Source organism: Balaenoptera musculus, chromosome 14 (genome assembly GCF_009873245.2).
Source record: "Balaenoptera musculus isolate JJ_BM4_2016_0621 chromosome 14, mBalMus1.pri.v3, whole genome shotgun sequence".
NCBI classification, from domain to species: Eukaryota; Metazoa; Chordata; class Mammalia; order Artiodactyla; family Balaenopteridae; genus Balaenoptera; species Balaenoptera musculus.
Genome location: NC_045798.1, coordinates 87487656 through 87513910, shown reverse-complemented (window position 1 = coordinate 87513910; position 26255 = coordinate 87487656). Strand labels below are relative to the sequence as shown.

The window sequence follows — 26255 nt, the reverse complement described above, 5'->3', positions numbered from 1 at the left end:
CCACAAAATTTCTTCATTTTTTCATTTTCTTTACATTCGAAGGACTAATTTTAAGCATGCTTTAAGAGCTGGTCTGCTAGTCAGAAATTCTTTTCTTTTTTCCTTTCATCTAAGAGTGTTTTTATTTCTCCATCATCCCTGAAGGATAGCTTTACTGGTTGACAATTCTCCTCTTTCAGCACTTGAAAACTGTTTTGCCACTTCCTTCTGCCCTCCGTGATTTCTACTGAGGGATCTGTTGTCACTTGAATTCATGTTCCCCTAAAGGTAATGTATCATTTTTCTCTAAATGCCTTCAAGAGTTTTTCTGTCTTTAGTTTTCAGCAGTTTAATTATGATATGACTTACCATAAATTTCTTGGGGGTTATTGTATTTGAGTTTTATTCAATTTGCTGAATCTATAGGTTTAAGGTGTTCACCAAATTTGAGAAGTTTTCATCCATTATTCCCTCAGATACTCTTTAGCTCCACAGTTTTTCTCCTTACCTTCTGAGAGGATCTGATATGAATGTTTGGTCTTTTGTTGTTGACCGCATGTCTCTGAGCCTTGGTTCATTTTTTTGGTAGCTCTCTGTTGTTCAGTCTGGGTACGTTTTATTGATCTGTCCTTCTGTTCCTCGATTCCATCTTCTGTCTTCTCCATTACACTGTTGGACACTCTACTATTTAAAAAATTTCTAATATTGTATTTTTCAGTTCTATTATTTCCGTTTGGTTCTTTTTTATGACCTCTATTTCTTTGCTGGTATTTCTCTGCTTTTTCATTTGTTTCAAGATGTAGCATAATTGTTTGCTGAAGCATTTTTATGATGGATGCTTTAAAATTCTCGTCAAATAATTCTAACATCTGATTCATCTTAGTGTTAACATCAGTTGATGGACTTTTCTCATTCAGCTTGTGATTTTCTGATTCTTGGTATTATGGGAGATTTTTAAAATTGTATCCTGGACATTTTGAGTATTATGTTAGGAGTCTCTGGGACCTTTTAAGTATTTTATTTTAGAAGGCAGTCACTCTGTTTAAGTTTTGCCTGTAGATCCTAGTCTAGCTTTATAGGCTGTGGTTCCAAAAATAATCAAAATTTTCAGACCGTTTGTGGTGCCATTTTGGTCTGCTTGGCTTATCTTGTGCTGCTGGTGTTCAGATTGGTTTCTATTGGTGCTGCCTGGGAGGGTACCAGGAGATTCCCCAGGCTGGGCCACCTGGTGTATCGAGGTAGGGGAGGAGAGTCTCTGACCTGCAGGGATAAAGAGGTTTCCTATACCTGGGCACTTTATGATGGAAGTCCCCTTACTCATGCTGCCCCGTGCCTCTTGGGGGAGAGGGGTTTGAGGTGAATGAGAGCACATGTCATAAAAAAATGAGATAAGGAAATGAACAAAGACAACGTGGTCATGATGGAGAATGTGGGTTGGAAGCCAGATGGATGAGCAAAAACCAAGAGACAAAGAGAGAGGAAGTTAGGTGAACTGCCAGGGTTCCATTAACTAGGATGGTCAGTGCCGATAGTACATGGTTGGGAGTCAGATGTAAAATGGTCAGTCCAGCACTGGGCATATTAAATTTAAGGATCTTTAGAACATATTTTTGAATCTCTTGAAGTTAAGAACTCTAAGTTGCTACCTCAGGTTTGGGGAGACAAAGGCAGTGTTGGTGTAGACGTAGCGTCAGGGGTAGAGAGGTTGAGGACTCAAGACTGAATTTGGAGCCATTCATGTTGTGGGTAAAACAAAGCAGAAGAGACACATGAACCAAACAACAGCATAAAATCATCAACAACACACATGTTTGACTGTGGTTGCCCTACTGAGTTAGGGGAGTGAATGTTATTGGAATACAGGAAAATGTAAAACATTCAGGTTTGTTCACGATTACATGTAATTATGTACTTCATGTAAAATATTCAGATATGGTCAGGATTACATGTAATTTTTGTGTAAGTAAATATGTGGTAGATTATTTTGAACAATGCCAGGGTTTTGTATTGTCTCTTGTACAAGCTTTATGACAACAACCACACATTCTAACCATGAACGTGGAATACATGAGGCTGCACAGATCTCTTTTAGGTTTGACCTCCTTGCACTGAGCTTATAGCCAATCCTTTCCAGAGCATAGTTCATTTTAGTGAACCCTGTTCTGACATTGGTACCCATCATAACATTGGTAATCATAACATGAATTCTCCTGGAAGTTCCTTTGAATTAAATTAAGTCACATACAATTTGAATATTGAAAGAAAGTAATGACTTTCTTTAAAAAACATAAATATTGCCACTAAATATAATGACCTAAGGCCTCAAAATTAAAATTCTGTTAATATCAGTAAAGGTAAAGGTGAAATACAAGACGTTTCTGGAGAGAAATGTACTGATACAAAATGATAGTCCTAAAAATCTTCATATATCTCGTTCCCATAATAATACTTCTAAGAGCTTATTCTGAGGCATGATTCAGAGATTATTTTAGAAAAAATTACTGGTAACTTACTTGATCGATGGGAAACTCTGTCCATAGGTTTCTGTGGAGAAGATCTTGAATTCAGTAGAAATGCTGTGCTCCTCATGAGTCTGTCTGAGTCTCTCTCACGATCTTACTGAACACAGGAGGACCAGAGACACAGGAGGAATGGAGGTGTAGGAGGACCAGAGGGCAGGTTGTCAAGGCACGTGGTCTTGACACGGGGGTGGCGGAGTTGTGTTGGGAAGTTCACAGCACCTCACACTGGGGAGCCCCTCAATCCCTCCTCCTTTCTCTTTCCCTCTCATCCTTTCCCCTCTCCATTCCTCCTTTTAATGGTTTAAAATGAGGAGTGGAGAGGGGTAGAATAAACATTTAACAACACGTCTTGATTTTGAGAAGGATGCAGATGTGAACCAGTGGTCATAAATTAATGAGGCCCTATCTTAAGAGCTCTGGATACAATACTGGGCATAGTTTTACACTTCTGGGGATTTGCATTAAGGAGTGTTTAATCCTGGTGAAGCCACTGTCTTAACAACACAAAAAGTCCCTTAGACTCACTTGGCTGAATGTTTCAGGAACTAAGGATTTGCCAGGTCTAGTGAGCACACACCCGGGGAAATGTGCAAGCTATTATAATTTTCCTGAGATGAGAAGGATCCCACAGCTTTGCCAAGTTATCTGCTTTAAGACACAACAACCATCTAGAAGGTTGAGTTCTGCAGAGAACATGCAAAGCGCTGACATGGGCACAGGGAAGCTGCATCTGAAAAAGGTAGCGAAGTGGTTATGCTATTTGGGGATGACGGGTAGGTAAAGCATTCGGGCTGAGCCCAGCTGCTGAAGGAGGGCTCTCTCTGTCTCTGTCTCTCTCTCCATTTTTTTCCTTGAAAGTAAGTAGGCTGCTGAATCCATTCAGTTGTGTCAAATTATTTTTTAAGTAAAAAGCTGCCGCATCTGAATTCAACTCAAAAAAGCCTGGCAATTCAGGGGGACGGCAGGAAATCCTGCGTGAGCCTCGGCCTCTGCTCAGGGCACCGTGCCAGGAAGAACAGCTCCTGAGAGCCGGGATAGAACACTTCTTGGGTTTTGTAACCTTGCCTCTGATCTTGGCTGCTTTAGGAAATTGTACTTTAAACCCCTTGGGGCAAGATGGTGGGAGATTGCTAGGCTGACTACATTGAAGGCGGGGTAGAACTCTCAGTACTCAGACGTAGAAGCTATTTTGACTTGAATTCCGGCAATTTCAAAGAGATTGTCAAGGCGGACCCGCCAAGGAAGGTACTTGCACGAATGTGACTCACTGGGACACAGAGCGTCAAGGAGGAAGCTTTGTCCCTCTACAGGGTAGTAAGTCTCTCTCGTAGGACCCGAAGTGCTCCCTCTCCTCGACACATTCGTAAAGCAACAGCACGTCTTTTCTGAGGGTAGTCACAATAACACGGTCACAACTTTGAAATACACAGAACGTACGACAGAGCAATGAAAGTCATCATACCCCAGCTTGTTAATGGAAAAGCGGTATTTCACTATTTTTTTCCTTCTCTGATGGTGAGCTCATTTTTTTCGTAAGTTGACTAGATGTTCGTTTTGCGTGTATGTGTGAGAATTGTCTGTGAACATCGTTCTCTATTGCGTTTTGTATTCATCTTTTTGTTATTAGTCTGTAACAGTTTTAAATATTAAGAATATTCTCTCGGTTGGCCACGCGTGTTGCCTTTGTGTGTGCACACACATACAGAGATACTTCTTTCTTCCCTAAAGGGGTTATCTTATTTTCAGACTTACTTAAAGAATGGGAGCATTAGTTTGAAAGAGCTGGGTCCGTACAGAGGAGCACATTATGTTTGGGTTGTTGACCATCACGGGTGTGGATCTACAGGGATCCGTGAAGTGCTGGAGAGACAGAGCCACATTCTGGGTCTCGGGTAACCGCCTTTCCTGTCTCTCCAGGATGTCGGGGATTCCTTATCCACGGGCGGCTGTTAAGGCTTTCCGAAGCTTACTGTTTTTATTGTTATCTTGACTGTGGATCCCTGGTCTACACTCTCCATTTGACCCCATTCAGATGCACGTTAGTCCCAACTGTTCTTTGGAAATAGAACAAGTGGGTTTTGGCATCAGACAGGCTTGGGTGCCAATGGTCTTGTCACTTAGCGAGGGATATTCGCCTGACTCCTCAAGGTCACAAGAGTGATGAAAAATGCTGATCTCACAGGACTGATGTCAGGATATCTATATGTATACAATTAGGTGTGCATACATACACACAGTACACATACATACACACATTCACATACACACAGATTCTCGTATATACACATACATATAAACGCACACATACACAATATATACACGCATATATCACACATATACATACACACATATATATACACACAGATATACACATAGACTTACATGAGTATACACACATACACACACATACACATGATACATATATACATACATGCACACATACATACATGTACATCTAGACATACATCACACGTATACACAAAAATACACACACATATATATCCATACACACTTATGCACATATAAACTTATACATAAATACATAGATACACACACATACACACACATATGAGAGAGAGGACACCTACACACAGTAGGTCTGCAAGTGGAGAAGCTTAGCACAGCATCATGCACTCCGAGAGGGCAACTGAACAGCATCCTGATTACATATGATACAAAATCTAATTCTCATTTCCTGTTCTTTCACTTATAACAACAGCACTGTGGGCTGTAGAGACAGGATTCAAAGAACAGACAGGACAGGCCGCATGGCAGTGCTCTGAGCCGCACTTCATAGCAGGTGGTGTCAGCAATGCTGGCGAAGTGCCGTAGATCAGGGCACTGCTCAGTTTACAACCATTTCAGGAGGGCGACCAGATGCTGTGAATGAAGCACGTTTTAGAAGAGGGAAGAGGGAAGCGCAGAACTGCCTGCTGGGCTGTTAACTCTTTCCCAGTCTCCATGTGTTTGTGATACGAAGTCTGAAACTACATGGGAGCTAACAGTGGGGTTCATAATATCCATACTAGTGCTTCGGGACCTGTAGAGAGACACAACTTCCACATACATTTTAAGCCTAGAAAATACCTTTAAAATCCTTTCAGATGGGAGTTAAAGCGCTTTCTGTTTCCTCAGGTCGAGTGTTGGGGGCGTACTTTAACAAGTTTTAGTGCCCGCCCCTCACCACTGACCAGCAACTTGGACTCTGCCCTGAGCACCTGCTTGGCCCTCTGCCCGTCCCCGGCTCTAGCATCCTTCTTCCCGTTCTAGAAGGAGTTCAGAGGAGACTAGGGCCTTGGCTGAGGGCCTCGGTGTCATGTCTAGGCTCAAGGTGGATTCTGCTCTTATCTTGAACACATAGTTTAGTATTTGGGCGTTTGGCTTGGTCCGGGGGTCATATACCTGCATGGAGGCATGTGTGAACCTGTGCGGCCCCTTCCAGCCCGACACCTTCGTACAGCCCCTCTGTTGGAAACCTTCCCCCACCCCTACCTTGCTTCTATGTGAACTTGCCCTTCTCAGTGACCCAGGGGATTCCAGGCACCGGCTCTGAATCTGGGCCCCTCGGGATGGTCCCTTCCAGCTGGCAAGCTGTCTGCTGGGAAAGGCCAGGTCTCTCTCTGCCAGTGACCATGTGGTGTGAAGAGCTGTGACAGGGAGTGAGGTCTGTGCACTTCCAGGCCCAGGTTTTCCATCCCACAAAACGACTTTCCGCACCAAGAGATGTTAGAAATCCATGGATCACTGCTTATTAAGAATTCTCATGCTGCTCTTGTATCTAACCCACCAGGAGCCGATGTCCAGCCTGTGTTGAACCGTCTCCTTGGTCCTGCTCAGCTCACATGCATATCCTCCCCCGAGATCATAGCCCTTTTCTCTCAGCCCTATTAACACGTCATCTGTAGACAATTTATATTTTCAATCTGTTTTCACTTCAGAGTCCTTCTCAAAATCTGTTTTCACTTCAGTTTCTTCCTCAGTTTCAATACCTTCATCCTTTCCTACGGAACCTCCTGTATCTCTCCCAGATGACCGGCCACAGAGAAATGGTACCTGCCTCTGACCCACCTTGAATCCCACCACACTCCATCCCCCATTATACACCAACATGAAAAGGTAGTTCTTTAGATGAGGAACCTCACAATGACGCAGTCAGCTCACAAATGAGCTTGGGAGAGGGGACCAGGGGATCGTTAATAGCAGGACCCAAGGATGGAACTGGGGCTAGACTTGGAGAAGAAGTGACCAGAGGATAAAGCACAGAGGGTATCCATTTGTTGGACACTGAGGAGCATCTGCCTTAGCATGAGCTATGCGTTTTGAAGGTGATCCAATAACTCCCGGGCTGATTCCTTTACGGAGCATCACGTGGTGGCTACAGCACAGGTTCTAGAGACTGACGTCCTGGTCCAAGACCCAGTGCTGCCAGGCAGAACCTGCATCCCTGGGTACATTAAGCCCTTTTGCTTCAGTTTACGCATCTGTAAAATGGGGATAAGAGCAGCTATCTTATAAGATTTGGGGAAGAATACATGAATTCATCCATGAAAAGTACTTAGAACAATTCCTGGCATCCTGTAGTGTTCGATAAACACTAATACAATTATTAGCAGTGGTAATAATTGTTATTCTATTGTGAAGCAAGTCCCATAGAATAGTTGAGGTGAGAATGAATGGGAATGTAATGGGCTGGTGGCAGGTATGGCCCTTCCCAGCTTTACACGTACCAGACTATGAAATACTTTATTACATTCGTGCTATTTTACTCACCAGTGAGTTTATGATTGTGAGTGTATCTCTGCCCGGATTAACACAGACTGAAGGAAAAGCAGTCCTTGGCTTTCAGAAATGTCCAGTTTTATGTCAGCAATTTCAGAAACACTTTACCCAGTTGACTGAGCTCACATGGCCTCTTTCTATATGCATGACAGGATAAGAGGGAAAATATTAAATTATTTTCCCCCATTTTTTTCTTTTTTTTTTTTTTGCTTCTTTTCCCCTCAGTAATCTGATAAGTTGATGTGTGGGATGAAAGTATGTTCTCTGCGTCTGGATTTCCCATTGTTCGTCTGCTGCCTCCCCCTTATCTGCACTGGTTCCTCTACAGAACTAATGACTTGAGCTACTACAGACACCCCTTCGTTTGTCTGTTTGGCCGAGACATAGCTTTGCAAGGGTTTCTAATACTGACCCCAAGACCACAGAGGAATAGTTTCATAAAACTGTGCTCTTAATTCTTTGCCTTGAACGTAAAGGCTACCTGTCAACTCAGTCCAGATGTATGATTGATTTATTTAAAGCCTCTAGAATGCAGGGCTCATAAAGGAGAGTGGCTGTGAAGTACTTACAACATTGCCTAGGAAGTCGCACTCCGGCCAGTGTGGGAGCAGAATCTGTTCCTTACTGAATCCTCACTGGGAGCAGCTCAGACAATGGGTGCATTTACTGAGCCCTGCTCTATGCCAAACGCTTACATTCATGATCTCATGGCAGTCTTAGTGCAGCCGGGGGAGATGATATTATTTTCTGTTCTACAGTCGAGAAAAGAGAGGTTCAAAAGAAGTGAAATGGCTTTCCCCAAATCAAAGAGCAAATAAGTGGCAGAACTGGGATGGGTGGCCTATTCCATCATTAGTCGATAATTCGGTAATCGTTATTGAAGGAAAAACACATGATAGAACAGGCTTGGCTCTGTGTGATTTAGAGCCTGGGCTCTTAATCATTCATTTTAGTTTGTTATATACTACAGGGACTTGGAAGTGAGGGCCAATGGGTTTCCTCAAACGAAATCTGGGTAAATACACAGTGAATTCCAAAATATTGGGTTGGCCAAAAAGTTCAATCGGGTTTTTCCATACATATGAACCTGAACGAACTTTTTGGCCAACCCAATAATTATTGTATTTTGAATAGTTTACACAGACCTCTTGCAATTACAGAAAGTAGCCAATTTCAGGCAATAGGGATAAGTTATTGAGCATTTGTAACTTCTCTGGATTACACTTACTTCTCCTGTTTGCCAAAACGGTGGTGTTGTGTCATTTCCATTGAAGGTTATCAAATATGATGTTTGGTATTAATTTATGGTCATCGGCCGACTAAAGATACATTTTGCTTTTTTCTTGGTTAAAATTTCTCTAGAATTCATTCCTTACCTGGAAATAAAACAGGAGGATGTGCTTTTCAGCTGCTCATGTTACCAGACAGTTCTGTGGGGACTTTGCTGTGACAAGCCTTCCAGAGTTGAGGGTGGCCTGAAGTCTTGGAAGGGGTGCTGGAGTTTGTGGGGAGTGGGAAGCTGCTGGGACACAATACCTGCAGGAGCCATTGGTGGTAGGAGAAAGGTGGGTGTGATTTCCAAAACGACAAGTCAGAGAACAGATCACACCATCTCCAGGGGCTGAAAAGCAAGAGAGCTAGTAGCAGTTTCTCGCCTTTGGAAAATGTATCTTATCTTCTGCCAGGGCCCTTCCTGTAATTATTCATTCTTTTCTGACATGCAGATTGGATATTTGGGACCAGTTCCTAGAGATGCCCTTGAAAGTGAGAAACTCTCAAGTGCACCAATGGATATTTGTGCCTTGGTCTCATTTATCTTTTTATTTATTTGTTTAAATTAAAAAAAAATTGAAGCATAGTTGATTTACAATGTTGTGTGAATTTCTGCTGTACAGCAAAGTGATTCAGTTATACATACATATACATTTTTTGTGTGTGACAAGGAACTAATATTTATTAAGCCCTTAATGTATGCTAAATACCAACATTATACTTTAAATTTTTAAAATTTTATTATGGTAAGAACACTTAACGTGAGATCTAACCTTTTAAATTTTGAAGCAATTTTTAAGTCGGCCGTACTTTTTTTTTTTTAATATTCTTTTCCATTATGGTTTATCATAGGATACTGAATATAGTTCCCTGTGCTGTACAGTAGGACCTTGTTTTTTATCCATTCCATATACAATAGCTTACATCTGCTATCCCCAAGCTCCCACTCCATCCCCCCCAAACCCCCTCCCCCTTGGCAACCACAAGTCTGAGCTCCATGTCTGGGTCTCACTTATCTTGATATTTAAACTCATATGGATTCTGCCTTTGGGTTGCTTATTATTAGACAAAGTGGCTGGTTATTTTAGGGGGGGCATGCAACTCTGCAGATTAAAAATTCTGATTGACACAAGGCCAGGGAGAGGAGATAGACCCCGTGGCCAAGAGCCCTGAAAGAACATAGATTTTTGTGGGAAATGTTTGCTTCATTGACTACGATGAGGACAGCTGTTCACTTCAATAAGTGGTCAGATCTGCTATATTTAAATTTTTACTTCTGTAGTTGATTAGTTGCCTTCCTTAGAAAACCCTACACAAATCCCTACATAACGACATTTATTTCTATTGGAAAAGGAGTTGGCATTTCAAGCCCCAGACAACAAAATGGTTTATTCTGTAGGAATTTCAATTAAAAATACTTTTTTTTTCCATAGTGTAAAGCTGCAAGATATAAATATCACTGAATATTTAGAATAGATTCCAAGTAAAATCATCACACGAAATGAGCACGCTTATTTTTCCTAACTCTTCGTAACAAATGTCTTTTCAGCTCTTACCCTAACTCTCATTCTAACTCCTAACTCAAGACCTAAGGCTTTTCCTCACTCTCATTAACCCAGTGTTTTTCATGGCTTCTCTTCACTTTTTAACAAGGCACCAGCCACTCCAGGAGAGCTCCGTGTGGGATTGCAGCCTCTTTATCCTCTGCTGGGCACTAGATAGGGGTCTTTCATAATCCATAAAGGTCTGCAATAATGCAAATTGTGTTCTCTAATTATCAGATCAGTTATACCTAACTTGCGTGATGGCAGCTCATGCTATAAGAGCAAGGACTATATTCAAAGGCGTGAGCCTGACACTTGAGCATTTTTAACATTCCTAACATTTTAAACTTCACCCCCAGAAACCTAATAAGTTTGAACTGTTGTCTTTTGTTGCAGCTGTAAATCTAGGGAAATCATATGACCTTACACAGAAAATGAAATGCCCATTTACAACAGGAATGTAAACTTTAAATCACTTTAGTCTCTTCCTGGTAGAATTTAAGGCAGCCTATTCAGAGCACCCTTACCAAACCATATGGGTGGATGCTTCTGGAGATCTTTATTACACACATATCCATCCCTGGGGAGAAGGGACTGTTGACAACCAGCTTTAATTTATTTTTTAGGCATTGTTTGTTTCCGTAAGCAGTAGAAGCCTCTTTCTCCTTTCTCTTTACTCTTCCCGATTGACTTTTTCTTAACATCCTGATTTCAGGAACTTTTCTATTTTCTTCCAGAAATGGGCGTTGAGAACGCAACAGTTGCAACGTCTTTAGAGAAGAGCACCTGCAATCCTTCAGGCTTTCTTTATTATTCTCACTATTTATTATACCAAAATGTTTCAACTGAATATTAAGCCATGGAGATGATGTGAAAGAATCCTTTTCGTACTCTATCATTAATACATTTTTTACATTAAAGCGTACAAAACTATTAGGGCACCTGACGAAGCTATTTGAAAGGAGAATGTTTGAGTCTCTTGGGAAAAGATGATACATTATTTAAAACAATAATCTCCAGACTTCTTTAAAAATTCAGCGCCAATTCAGTGCAATGAAGATTTATTGAGTGCCTCCTTGGTAGATGCAGGGAGGATGCCAAAAAAGGGAAAAAGGTGTGAAAGAGTATGCACCCTCAGGGAACGTGTTGGTGGGATATAAAACGCATGGACAACAGGGTAAGGGGGGCCTTTCAGCTGCCGTTTTAATGCCGAGTGTCAGCATCTGACATGGGTCGTCCTCGTTTAAGCCTCGCAATCCTGTGTTGAAGCTACGAGCATTAATCCCATCTTACAGATGGAAAATTGAATCCTGGGTGAAATGCCCGGTGCAAGACCACAGAGCTAGTAAACAGTGGTGCTGTCCCCGCGCGTCTGAAGGGAACCCAGGCTGTGGGAACGGTGGTGGAGGTCCATGGCTGCGTGAGCTCCGGCTGATCGATGCTGTAAACCAGGTTCTAAACCAGGTGTGGTTCTCCGCAGCCGGAAGCGTGGAGGGGAAGGGCCGCACAGTCATCTTATTAGACCCTAATTTCTCCACCTCTGTCTGTTCACCAAAGCTAATAAGTAGTGTTTATTCATTGCTTTATTAGGAATCAGTCTTATGTGTTGCTTGTTGGCTGAGTGAAGTTACTGGAGCAGCGAAGGCTTGACATTCACAGCTCTTGTTCTTGACTCAGAGTGAAGTTGGCCTCCTCACTTGGCTGGTTTTAAAAGGGAGGGGTTCGCAGGGAAGGATGATGGAAACAGCAGCCGTGTTGCTCTCGTATGAGTTTTCCTCGACATCCATTATGTCCATTACGGCCCTTGGTAACCTTTTCAGGAAGCCATGTTTTTAAGTAACAAGGTTATAGGGCACAGAGAAGAGGGAACAGGCCACACACTTCTGATTGTTTTGCCACACTGAGTGCGTGTGCCTTTAAATGTGGCTTAATCCAATTTACCTTTCTCTTATTATCCTTTTGTCAGTGAAATCTGTGTGGCTTGCATCTTCAATGGGCAGATGCACGTGCCAGTAACTGTGGGCTCACAGCTGGGACAGGACAACAAAACTGTTGAAGAAAGTGAGTGTGGAGTTGCCATCATCAGTTTATCCAAGATGTTTGGACGCCTCCGTCCAGTTCAAGCAAAATGAGAGACCTGCAGACACTAGTGCTCAAATGTGGCGGCACGCTGGAGTCACCTGGAGGGCTTTAAAAAATGCAGAGGCCGCTCCCTGACTCAGACGCTCTGTTTTCGTGAGTCTTCTCAGACGATTCTAATGTGCAGCGGAGGTTGAGAATCCCAGGGTCCTGGCTTTAAGAAGCTTATCATTTTAATGCCCTTTATTTGAAAACTATCCAGTTTTATTTTTTGAAAACAGAAATGGTCATTTTAAGATAAATTTATTTATTTAATTTATTTATTATTTTTGGCTGAGTTGGATCTTCGTTGCTGCGCACGGGCTTTCTCTAGTTGCGGCGAGCAGGGGCTACTCTTTGTTGTGGTGCATGGGCTTCTCATTGCCGTGGCTTCTCTTGTTGTGGATCATGGGCTCTAGGCGTGGGGGCTTCAGTCGTTGTGGCACGTGGGCTCAGTAGTGTGGCTCGCGGGCTCTAGAGCGCAGGCTCAGTAGTTGTGGCTCGTGGGCTCTAGAGTGCAGGCTCAGTAGTTGTGGCACATGGGCTCAGTAGTTGTGGCTCCTGGGCTCTAGAGCGTAGGCTCATTAGCTGTGGCGCACGGGCTTAGTTGCTCTGCGGCATGTGGGATCTTCCCGGACCAGGGCTCGAACCCATGTCCCTTGCATTGGCAGGCGGATTCTTCACCACTGTGCCACCAGGGAAGCCCAGAAATGGTTATTTTTTAATGTAGATTATTTCCATTCATATAAATAGCTCAGTAGATATCTGTAGGAGTGTTTATGCCATTGGTTTTAGGGCACTTGGGTAGATAAAACTTGGCAGAAGTAAACGAAACCAAGTTACATAAACATTTAAAAGTCCTTTCCATGTAATGCATGCATGCACAACGTAGAAACACTTACTGTACGAAGTCTTAACAGCTTTGTTCTTCGCCTGGCTACCCGGGAGGTTGTGTCCTGCCCGTGCTCCCCGCCCGAGGCGGTGCTGGGCCTGGGCTCCGTGTGTGAACGGGCTAGGGCATCCGTTCACCTGCGCACAGGCACCCCTGCTGCAAGAGGCCGGATGCGGCCCACGCGTCCCGGCACCCTCTCGCGAGGTGCAGTGGCTCTGTGCTGGGTCACCTCAGCTGAGCGAGATTGATGTTCCCAGCGTTCCCTTTGGTGCCTGGTTCCAGGTGAGTGGGGACCACAGGAGGCACTCGTGGTCCCCAGTGTTTGGGGGTGGAAGGGCGGCAGCCGCCGGTGCGACCAGCTGGCCCATCGCGCTCCGGCGGCAGCAACCGGGCCCGCGGTTCCTCAACCCCGAGGGGCTCCCCCTGTATCTCCTCCGACTGCTCGACCGCTGGGAGCTCGGCCTGCTTGTTCTCTCCTGGGACTCTGGGCCCGGCAGCAGCTCGCACGATGGCCCGAGCTCTTGGCCCTCCTACACATCCCTTGTTTTATAGGCATCCCCGTGGTCTGACTCTTTGATGGACGGGCCCCTGCCTACCTCCTGCGTTTGCCTGCAGGTCACCCGTGGGAAGGGTGGGCTGCCCTTCCGTGATGTCCCGCAGTGGCCTGTGCAGACATCGGCGCCCCGTCGGTCTCCGTGGGCTCTACCTCCCCGCGACCCAGGCAGGGATGGTTTGTTGTTGCTGGTCTTTGGGTGTTTGTGCTTGTTGACAGTGTGTGTTTTTCTTTTTCTTTCTTTCTTTTTTTTTTAGGGAAGGGGGTCCTTTTATCTCCAGTCTACGTAGAAGGTGACAGCTAATGAATGTTCATTAAATGGATGAAGGTATGTTTATTTTTTAAGACTCAAGATTTGCTGTGATGGATTCTCACATTACGATAGTTCATTGTTTCAAATGGGAGTTTGCCCTGAGGTGCTTTATCTGCGCTCCACGGAAACACGTGGGGTGAGGGCTCTGGACTGCTTAATTGTCCTGTGAGTTCACCCGCTTGATGGTGGGCAGCGTCTTGAAGCAGGGTCTGCATCTTTTACCTGTGTGCTTTCCATCTGTGTGTTCCTTCTTCCTGTTTCTGGGCCATATTCGGCCCTTGACCAGGCTTTGCTGAATAAATTGCTATTTGTACTTGTCACCAAAGTCACAGGGCAGAGAGGAGCGAGGGAGGCCCCTGGGACGGTCGCTCAGCTCCGTAGCACTTTGGGGTGAGCTGGCATTTTAACCCGCTCTCTGATGTCCGTTGGCTCCTGAGGTCCGAGCTGCCATCCTCCCCCGACCTCAAAAATGACCTCCCTTTCCACTCCCCACGTAAACGGGATGAAGGAAATCAAATAAATACCCTCCAAGATTCCTCTCCTGCAACTGCTGACGCTTTCTTTGAAGCAGACACACAGACCGAGGCCAACTAGCTGGACAGATTTCGATCATTTTCTTTCCTCTTCTCAGGGTTACACCTCTGTTCAGTCGTGTCTGTTCTGTTTTAAAAGATGTTTAGTATGTGGGCCCTTGAGGGGAGCTCTTTGAAGTGGAAGCACCATATAAATCTAAGAAAAGAAAGAGAAAATGCAACTCCCATCCCCGTGCACCCCCAGCCGCTCCCCCGTCGTGAAAGAAGCCAAATCCGCGGTGGTTTCCCCTTTGATGGCGCTCCAGACACAGCCTCCCCCCTCTGGTCTCGCTGTGAACCCCATTAATTCAGCCGGTGCAAATGTACGTTGGAAAGATAGGAGCTCTTCTTCCAGTGAAGATGCTGTGTTTTAGGGAGTTGTACCTTTTTTAGAGGCAGATTTACAGAAACAGAGGTAATAGAGGCAGCCCAGGTGCAGTCGGACGTATGGGTAAGGGATGGAGGTAAAGACTGTGACTTGAAAAACTCCTCAGGTACCCGCCAGCAGAGAGCTCATGTACCATATAGTATACGTGTGCGTGCAGGTGAGTGCTGCGTGCAGACTCTCACCTGTGCACAGGTGAGCCAGGGGAGGGCCTGGCGAGGGCGTAGCTCGAATTGTCCTGCCCTGGAGCTTGTGTTTGGCTGTGAGGCTGTTGAATATGGAGCTCACTGACGTCCATCCCCAGCACACCTGGACACCAGCACACCTGGAAACCCAGCACATATGGACACCAGCACACTTGGACATGAAAAGGGTTTACAATTCTTCTTGGACCATGAGTAAATATATATAAATATAAATATATATATATATATGCACACACACACATACATAAGTATTTATGAGTAAATGTCATGTATATAATATTTATAAATACAGATCTTCCTCAACTTACAATGGGGTTACATCCCAATAAATCCCCCATAAGTTGAAAATGTCATAAATCAAACGTGCACTTAATGTACCTAACCTTCCAAACATCACAGCTTAGCCCAGTCTACTTTAAATGTGCTCAGAACACTTATTAGCCTACTGTTGGGCAAAATCATCTAACGCAAAGCCTGTTTTATAATGAAGCATTGACTCTCTCATGTCATTTATTGAATACTGTGCTGAAAGTCAAAAACAGAACGCGGGCTTCCCTGGTGGCGCAGTGGTTGGGAGTCTGCCTGCCGGTGCAGGGGACACGGGTTCGAGCCCTGGTCTGGGAGGATCCCACATGCCGCGGAGCGACAAAGCCCGTGTGCCACAATTACTGAGCCTGCGCGTCTGGAGCCTGTGCTCCGCAGCAGGAGAGGCCGCGATGGTGGGGGGCCTGTGCACCGCGATGAAGAGTGGCCCCCGCTTGCCGCAACTGGAGAGAGCCCTGGCACAGGGGCGAGGACCCAGCACAGCCATAAATAAATAAATAAACAAATAAATAATTAAAAAAAAAAACAATTATAAAAACAGAACGGTGGTGTGGGCACAGAACAGCGGTCAGTGTGCTGGCTGTTCATCCTCGTGGTCGCGGGGCCGCCGGGGAGCTGTCACTCACTGCCCTGCTCAGCGTCACGAGAGGGGATCTGACCACAGAGCACGAGCCCAGGAAAAGATCCAAAGTCAAAGTTACAAGTATGGTTTCTACTGAATGAGTGTTGCGTTCACACCATCGTAAAGTCAAAACATCATAAGTTGAACCATCCTAAGTAGGGGACTGTATATATATATGTATTTGTATTATATATTTATTAAATATATATTTATACCACTTAGATATTGTATAAATATATATATTTATAATATGTTGTGAAGAGAGAAGATAGTAAAAAAATCCATGAAAAGGAAGTGGGTAGCATTATTTAATTTTTAAAGTAAGCATGGACATTTAGCTAGTTGGACCCATGAGGATTCTTCTGCAGGAAACCATACAGTCATGATTCACGGTAAATTAACTCCTTTTCCTTAGAGGCACGCAGTGTGGGTTTAACAGTTTGTCCTGACGCCCCGAGTAATTAGATGCTGAGATCAGGGGCCCATTCCTCACCCAGTTCCTAAACTTGCAGAGGCTTTCCCAGGATTTGGTAACTCCTATTGGGTAAATCACTCCTGTTCATCTTTATTCCATAGTGGAGCTTTGACACTTTGTTTTCAAGGCTTCTCTGTCAAAATGCATCTGGTTTCAGATAAAAATACTGCACTTCCTTGGCTTACTCGGTGATTCTGCCCTTATGGAGGGGTTCTTCATTCGCGAGAGAACATTTGCCACCCTACATCAGTGGCATGGTCCTATCTCAGTGCCTAGTGTGTGAATAGGGCCTCTGCCCTAGTCCCAAGACCCCGAACCTGGAGATGGTGCGTGGCCAGCATCCCAACATGGCATGCTGGCTGCTAGACCACCAAGGACAGGTCTGGTCCTGTGAGGACACGAACCCAGCAGATACAGAGATGCTAGTTGAAGGAGACAATGCTACTGCCATGTAATGAAGTAAGTTTCTTATAAGGGAGAGCATTGGTATCCTATGGGGCCCATATGCACATATGGGGTGAGATTCTAAACACCTGGTAGTCAGCCTGGTAGAGACTGGACGGTAGGCGTCTTGAATGACTTGTAAACTGCTGGTGTGGTCCCACGGGGCTTAAGGTTCAAATATCCCCCATCATGATGCACCACTGGGATATCAACAGTCCTGCAAAGGTGCTTTAGAATACAAAAGAGGAAACAAAGTTTATTTATGGTTTGCATGAAGCATTTAATAGAAACTCCATTTTGTTCAAAAAATAAAAATGTCCAAATCAAATTGCTTAAAAATGTAAACCCACTTTCTATTTTAACAAACAATAGATGTTCTTTAGATAAGCTTAAGAGAACACAGAGTTATAAAAATTTACCTTCCCTATTTTAATCCTTACGACACAGAGTAGGGCAACAGATCACTTGAACTCACTCAGCATTCACTGAGGTACAGAGCAGCAAGAAAACTGCATCATTCAGAATGTAATTTTTAAATGGGGGAAAATCTGTAGAGCTGGATTTCTTTTGAATTATTCTAGTTTTCTTATAACATTTAAGCCAAGCCCAATATGATTCTACACTCGTAGGTAAAACTAATCAGGAGATGATTTATTAGGTTTTTAAAATATTTGTAGGTTGTCTTGACATTTAGTTAATATTGCTTGCTAGCCAGGGAGACTGCAGATGTTGAGACTTTTTAAGGAGGTTTCGTAGGAGGCCTTTCCTCCAAAAGGCATAATTACTTATCTCTATTTTCCTTTAAGGAAAATTCAACCTCCCTCCTGTACTTTAAGATTCCAGGAGCAGATCTCAATGTTGTGCTTTGGGTGTGATGTGACCTTTGTAATAAAAGCACCCCTGAGTTGTGAGGTTAAAAGTGGTCCTTAGTCAATGTCCTGTGTGCAGGAGATACTTTTTTTTGGTGTGTCCTATGCAACTTTCTCTATTCTTGGAAAAAAAGGCAGATAGCCAAAGAAGAATGATGAGTGATTTTCACGCAAAGAACAATACATCAAGAGTATCTAAATTCATTTAACAATTACAAGGAATATTCTTGGCCACGTCAATTTAAGATATGCTGGCAAGCGGGAAATGATTTCCAGTTTCTCTATGTCATTTCTGATATTTCTTCAGTAGCTAGGAAAAAAAAGAGAGAGAGAATTTTGGATTTCTGTTAAATTGACCCATAATAATTTTTTTATGGCTTTTTGTGTTTGAATAGTTGGCAAGGGTCGTATAAAGATCAGGAACTTTAACTCAAGAAATGTCCTGTCTTCTCTAGGGAAGTAAATAAGTAGCGAAGGAAAGGATAAAAAATGAATAATCAAATTCCAATAGTCAATACAGGGCAAAATGTTGTCTAATGATTAATTAAATATGATGAGAAATTGCCATTTATGATAAAACCATTTTGTGGTAGAAAATTTGCTTTTACTGAAGCAGATGATCTGCTATAGGATGAGAATAGCAGCTGTGGTTGGTATTTGCATTTGGGTGTAGAATGAACAGAGGTCCTTTATTGGCATGAATTTTCTCCTTCATGACAATTTCCTTGTGAAGGAGAAAAAGAGCCCCTCTGATTCTGGACTCTAAATATCGGTGGTTTAATTTTGAAATCTCATGCTCTGATGGTTAATATGATTATCATCGTGGATGAGTTTGTTTGGGCTGCCGTAACAAAGTACAACCAACTGGGGAGCTCAAACAACAAATATTTATTTTCTCACAGTCCTGGAGGCTAGAAGGCGGAGGTTGAGGTGCTGGCAGGGTTGGTTTCTCCTGATTCTCTCTCCCTGGCTTGCAGACAGCCGGCTTCTCCCTGGGTCCTCAGGTGGTCTTCGCTCTGTATGTATGTCTGTCCTAATCCCCCCTTATTATAAGGCGACCAGTTATATTGGATTAGGGCCCACCCTCGTGACCTTATTTTAACTTAATTACCTCTTTGAAGAGCCTATTTCCAAATAAGGTCATATTCTGAGGTCCTGGGGGTTAGAACTTCAACATATGTGTTTTGGGGGGGACAAAATTCAGCCCATAAGACATCGCAAACCATCAGAAAGTAAGACCTGTAGTAGAACTCCAGTGTCGTGGACGATTTTATTTCCTGCTGTTCCCCTCCACAGTACTAAAAAGGAATTGGATGTTTGTATCCCAAACCTATTAAAAATGTTCCATTCCCTAGGAAAAAGGGTATGAATTCCGGTGTTCATTTTCAATAAGAGAAAGAGAGTCAGGGCGGTTTCCTTGTCTGAGAGGAGAGGAGAAGCACAAGGTCAGTGCAGGATGGAGTGTGTGCGCGCTGGCTTCCTTGCTTGTTTGTTCATGTGTTTGTTTCTCAAGCACTGGCTGCCTGCCTGCTCCAAGCCAGGCACCGTGCTGAAGGCAAGGGACACAGCACAAGACAAGACCCGCTCTCCGTCCAGTGGGCTGATGACTAAGATGCAAGATGTTAACAGGTAAAGAATGAAGGGTATTCGCTCGTTCGGCGAGGATCCGTTACCCACCGACTGTGTGTCAAGCCTCTGGCTGGTGCTTGCGATGTATCCATGAATGAAAAGGATAAAGACTCCTGTGGCACAAGGGCACCTTGATTCTAGGGAAGGGACACAATTGGTGGATAGTAGATGCAAGAATTAAGTATACGGGGTGTGTCAGAAAGTGTTAAGCCTTTGGAGGAAAGAGGTAGAGCAGGGTGAGGTGTGCTGGATGGCGGACCCGGCATTGCTAATGGGGTGGGCACGGAGGTCTCTGAGTCATAAAGGAAGGAAGAGAGGAAGGCGGTGCCCATGTGAACACCGGGCTGGGGACAGAGAAGGGCTGGGGAGGGCATCCCAGGCAGCAGGAACAGCCAGTGCCAAGGCGCTAAGGGCGTGTAGCTGGTGTGTTCAAAGACCCTGAAGAGCCCCGTGTGGAGGGGGCTCAGGCAGTGAGGCGAGCACAACGGAAGAGGGGCCAGAGGACATCGTGAGTCCATATCACGTAGGGTCTTGTTGGCCATGGAAGGGTTTTGGTGTTTTTCCTGAGTCAGATCAGAGCAGAGCAGAGGTAAGGTGTGACTTAAGTATTTAATGTCCCTTTACCTACTATGCTGTGTTCAGATTCGCAGGGGGGCAAGGGAGCAAGAGAGAGACCAGGGAGAAGGCAACTGCATTAATGCAGGAGAGAAGTTGTTGCTGGTGAATTTAAGGTTCTTTCTTCGTCGCGAAAGAATTGCGAGATGAAGTGATACGTAAGAATCTGATTTATTTAGAGAGAAACATGCCCCACAGACAGAGTGCGGGCCACCTCGGAAGGCAAGAGGCAAGGGGCCTCGAAGTATGGGGTGGTTAATTTTTATGGGCTGGGTAATGTCATAGGCTAATGAGTGGGAGGATTATTCCAACTATTTTGGGGAAGGGGTGGGGATTTCTAGGAATTGGGCCACCGCCCCCTTTTTGGCCTTTTATGGTTGGCCTCAGAACTGTCATGGCGCTGGTGGGTGCATCATTTAGATGCTGATGTATCACAATGAGTGTATAATGAGGCTCAGTGTCTACTGGAAGTTGAATCTTCTGCCATCTTGGACCCAGTTGGTTCTCACTAGTTTTCGTCATGTGCTATGACTACGTCATTCTTTTAAAGGTTGTTCCCTGCCCCCTTCCCTCCTGTTTCAAAGTGATGGCTGGGGTGTCCTGGGTGTTGCTTGTGGAGTTCGTCAGAAGTGGCTGGAGAGCCTTTGAAGACAGAGTGAACCGGATTTGCTGATGTATTGGGGGAAGGGTGGGAAAAAGAGGAGTCCAAGATGAGGCCCCAGATTTCCCGAGCAACTCCAATAATTGAATTTCTTTCAACTTTGATAGGAGGGGTCTGTGTGGATAATCGATCAGATGGTCAGATGCTATGGCGAGTAGGTAATGGGGTAAATCAGTCTAAAATTAAGGGGAGAGGTCAGGCTAGAGATATAGATTTGGGAGTCGTGGGCGTTTCAATGGCATTTCAAGCTGTGAGATGAGGACCGATGGCCCAGGGTGTAGTGTGGACGTGAGGGGACCAAGCTCAGGGATCCAGCGAATTTCAATATTAGGAATTCCAGGAGACAAGGGGGAATCGGCCGAGGAGCCAGCAGAGGAGGGCCGACGAGAAGAGGGAAATCCAGCAGCTTTGGGAAGCAGATGCCGAGTGGAGAAGGCCAACTAATGAGGATTGAGAGGCCGGGCCGCCCACCCCTGCTCACCGGTCAGGAGGCATGAGGGCTGAGTCAGACCATGGGCTTCCTCAGGCTGCAGTGGTCCTCGCAGCCCTTTTGCTGGTTGGTGAGACACAAGCTTGATTGGAGCGATGGAAAGAGAGGATGGGAGAAGAAGAAGTGGAGATGGCACGTAGAGGCGATGCCGTCAATGCTCAGGTTAGAAACCCGCCTCCGCCCTGCCCCGGTGAATGCCCGCTGCTAAAGGGGGCCTTTGGTCCCAGCCCTCAAGGACAGGTCGCGGGATCCTAGGTAGGCAGACAGGGAGAAAGGGGCGTGCTGCGTGGGGCAGACAGCCTACGTGGGGACCTGGGCTGTCTGTTTCGGGCGGTGGGGGGAGGGTGGGAGCCGGGGAGGAATATTGAGCATTGCGTCCTCTGCAGAGGACCTTGACGTTTGTGCCTCAGTGTCTTTTCTGCCCCTGGAGCCCTCACCGCACAGAGCTCCGACGTCGACTCCCACATTTCCCCTCTTGGAATTTTCTAGAGGATGGATGCATCATTGCCATTAAATTAAGGAGGTGAAGAGCTCACTGCTGAGGCCGCTGGGACCCGAGCTGCACAGGGCTTTGGAATTGCTCGCCGACATCCTGAACTTAGTTCCCAGAGGCAAAGGAACGGGGTGAAAGTACAGGCTGGTGAATCACCTGCCTCCCTGGGGTGCATGCGGGGTGCTGCGTGTGCCACTGTGGCCCCAACACAACCAGGACGTGGAAGACACGGACAGTTAGGGGAGGTCGGATCAGAGAGCAAACCTCACGCTGAAGGCCGTTTCACAGAATCATCCCCCATGGGGCTGTCACAGATGTCAAGGAGAGGGTCCCCTCCAGGGGAGGAAGCATTAGGAAAAAAACCTCACTGGAAACAGTGTCAACAGCCTGACAGGTGCGTGCCAGGCTAACTACAGGACAGGCTCTGTCACGGAGATGCCTTGTTCTCGGTGACAAAGCCCTTGATTGTGATTGCCTGCAGAAGGGCCCCGAGGTAGGGCCAGGCACATCCAAGGGGTTTCTTCAGTGTTACGGCCCCTCCTCAGACGGAGCCCTTGCTTTGTGCTTGTCTCCCATGGAGCGGGCTCGCGCGCCAATTTTTAGATTCTCAAATTCCCTGTGAAAGAAGTTATTTTTGTCAGGTAAGGAATTGTCAGCTGGCCTTGAAGTCAGACCCACCATTGTCAGTCGCCTTGACCTGCCCTTGCCAGGAAATGCTACAAAAAGTCACAATTGGAGAATGACAAGAGATTCTAGCTCCGAAGCCTGCTTGTCTTAGAAGAAAGCCGTTTGGTCGTGATTTTCAATTAAAAAGTTTTATTGGATATACTTTGCCCTCCTTCTCCTAGTTGAAAACTTCACCGTTTGGGTAAAACTCAAAGTAAGTGGGACTATGAAACCTGCCTCGCCCTGAAAGGAAAATAATCTGCAATTTGTATAACTTTCTGGAGCTTAGAATTTCATGTTCTGTTAGGTAGGGTCAGTGATCTTGGAAACTACTATTTAGCCCTAAGACTTAAATAGCAACTTGTATTTTCTTTGAGGCTCTTAGTTAGAGTTTAGAAAACACTTTGGCTGGAATTGTTTCTATGTTACAGAAGGAGCTGGTATTTCCAGACCTGGGGGATTGTTTGTGGTTGATTAAGAAATTGCTTAGATGCCTGGGCTAATCTGTGTGATGTCTACCATGGATGCAAACTTTTTTAAGTCTCTGTAAGCTCTGGTCCTGATGCTGCGACCCCAGCGTGTGGCCCATATCTGGAGTGGTGGCCTCCTCTGGCCCGTGCTCCCGGACAGCTTATCCTGGGAGCGGGGATCATAAAACCAGGGGTGATGGCAGGTCGCCCCTGCTCTGTGATCAGCGGTCAAAACACTAGGCTGACCTTCTCCCGTGATGTACCTCACAGGTGTCTTTGGGCTGAGCTGCGGGCCTGTTAGCTGGTTCCCTTGTGCCGGGCTTGGCGGTGTGCTGGCTTTCTTTCTCTGGATGCCTCCTCTTCCATCCCGCTCCCCAGATCTCTCAGTTGGCTCCCCTGCTCGCAGTTCTGCTGTTCGCCTTCCCCTCTGTGAAAGCACAAAGCTGAGGCCGTCTTGCTCCCCAGGCCTTTGCTCCCTGGTTGCCTGTTCCTCTGTAGGGCTGTCTTCTCATCAGCCTGTCTTTGCACTGGCTGACTCACAGCACCGCGGCCTCGTTCTCCGGATCTCAAACCCCCATCAGCTCCCCTCCTTCCTTGGCCCCTTTGACTGCGGACCAGCACCTGGTGTGACGTTCCCGACCAGAGCTACATCTGACAGCGCCATCCGGAGACGCATTTCTGATGTCCAGGGCAGCACACGCCGCTGTCTACAATGGCCAGATGAGTAATGCCCCAGGGACCCTGACCAGATATGGCAGGAGTGGGCATGATCAGCCTAAAGGAGGCCGTCTCTGCTGCCCCCAAGTTTCCCCCTGAGCAAGAATGAGGGTCCAACTCGCCAGAAAAAATTTAACACATAGATGATAGTGACCGTTGTGTTCTAGGCACTGTTCAACGTACTTCATGTATATTAACTCATTTAATGCTCATAGCAACTCTGTTAGGTATGCATTTTTAGAATCTTCATGCTGTTCATAAGGTAAACACAGAGAAGCTAAGGAGATCACCTGAAATTGCACAGCAAGGACAGGATAACACTGGGATTTGAACCCAGGCGGTCTGGCTCCAGAGCATGTGTTTCTAAGCCTTACCCTCCTCCAGGCTTTTAAAGGGAAGTCAGGTATGAATATTCATGAGAAACTGACCACATTTTGGAAATCATCTAAAAATCCAAATTCAAATATGAAACAAAGCACTGAGGACCATGTGGAGTCCGGGAGCCCCAGGTGGCCACCTTGGTCCTACCATTAGAATCCCTTTACAGGAGATGCATCACCAGTGCCAGTTTTAGCATCGCATGTGCCTTGTGGACCCTGGGCTCACCTGTACTCCCAGCTGGTCTCCCGGGAGGCTCCCCTACCTCTACTCAGTAAAACAAGAGCTTGGAGAAGCCCGAGGTCCTAGTGAGCTTGAGTGCCCTGGGAAGAGAAGACTTCTTGGAGGGACGGGATTGGAGAGGCTTGTCTAACTTGAGATGAAAAGGGTGTTTCTGCCAGGGGTGACTGAGTCAGAGAAGGGGCCGGGGGTGCATCAGTGCCTACAGTCCATCGGGTACCTCTGCAGGTGTTTTACCTGTGGAATCTCGTGTCAGTGCTCTCAACAACACAAGGAGGGATGCACATTTTGCGGATAGATTCTTTGAATCTTAGTTTCCTTAAGGAATATGTGCAAGGCCCCGTAGTGGAATAAAGAACAAAGTCAAGATTCGTACACTGGGGACTTCCCTGGTGGCACAGTGGATAAGACTCCACGCTCCCAATGCAGGGGGCCCGGGTTCGATCCCTGGTCAGGGAACTAGATCCCGCATGCATGCCGCAACTGAGAAGCCCGCCTGCCGCAACTAAGACCCAGCGCAACCAAATAAATCAATAAAAATAAATAAATATTAAAAAAAAAAAAGATCTGTACACTGGGGATGAGGGTGATGGAGGACATTCACTTTACAGAAAGGCGCCTGATCTGATGGTTGAGGGATGCTGAGGAAAAGGCTGGTCGGAGTTGGAAGCGACTCCCGGAGGACGCTAAAGCCAGGTGGAGGGGTTTGGGTGTGAAATTATAGGCGAGGGGAACCACCGTGCATTTTTGAGGAGACAGACCTGAGACTTAGGTTTAAGGAAGACTGATGTTGTGCCGACAGTATGAACACGATGGGGAAGGGGAAGGGCTGAGGTTTTGGAGATTCAGTGAGGAGGAAATTACCGTAATGTGGACAGTGGGACTTTGGGGACGTGGGATGGGGATGGAAAGGGAGAAGGCCATGGGAAGGATAGACCCAGGTGGTCTGCATCGGTGGGTGAGCTGGCGTCCCGCAAGGAGAGCAGGTGGAGGGAGGGGAGGGAGGTGGGTGTGGACGTGTGCTCCCTCTTTGGGACTTACAGCCAAACTGAGTGTAGGTCTGATCTTTCTTGAAATTAGAGTTGTTACTGTAGAAGGTGGATCCACCCAAGAGACTGTACATTTAGTGCACGTACGTATTTAGCATAATTGTTAAGGCTGACAGAAAATATGGGATGAAGGTGGTTTTTACAGTGCTGAGTAGACAGTTCTCTTCGACTATGTGATTCACGGAGATGGAGCTGAATGTAGTTGCTTGTCTACGGTGTTGTAGTTTCTTTCCTTCTGGGCTTGCAGCGTCCCAAGGTGAGCAGAGCTGAGTGACCTCCTGGGGGACCCCTGTGTTCTTTGGGGCGGGGCTGGGCGAGGCGCTGGGTCAGGCATTGGTGGCATTTGTGACGGTGAGGATGAGGTATAACCAGAGTCACCTGCAGATTCAAGAGAAAGACATGTTGAGAAGGGGAAGGGCTGAGACCTTGACGGGAAATTACCGAGACTGATGGCCCAGGACAGTCCTGCGGGGTTTCTCAGGGTCCCCCTTGGAGTACGTGAGCCCCATTCTTCCCGGCTACCGATCGACCTGAGATGTGACCTGCTTACTACTCTGTGGCCTGGCTCTCACGTGGCGTCTGGTGGCCTAGAATGGAAAACTGTACATCCTGGCAGCAGTGGTGCTTCCGAAAGGGTTCCATCTCCCCAGCATCTTGGGTTTGCCTGATGAGGCCATGGCTTCTGACTTTGCCAGTGTTTTATTACTGACTAAATGCTTTCCCAGATAGGATTTCCTCTCCTGTCTTTGTGCTCAGGACCTGGGCCTGGAGTCAAGTTTGGAGCCTGGGGCGATGGGGATTTGTCCCAGTGACTGGAGCTGGTTCCTTTCAGAGTGACACGTGACCCACCTTCAAAAGGAAGGAGAGAATTAAACCTGTGAACCCCGGTGAGCTTAGGAGTGGATGACAATAGTTGGAAACGTAAAGTGGTGATTTATGACTGTGATCTCGAAAGGAGGTGTGGTTTATAAGTTCTTG

At 45.9% G+C, this 26255-nt stretch overlaps 1 long non-coding RNA gene across 1 annotated transcript in view; it reads left to right on the top strand.

The window, feature by feature from the left end:
- The window catches only part of LOC118880371, an 84868-nt gene that overhangs the window by 5930 nt on the left and 52683 nt on the right, over positions 1-26255 (top strand). The window contains exon 2 of the long non-coding RNA XR_005016264.1: positions 13917-13987. This is a non-coding gene — a long non-coding RNA (uncharacterized LOC118880371). The remainder of the gene's footprint in view (positions 1-13916; positions 13988-26255) is intronic.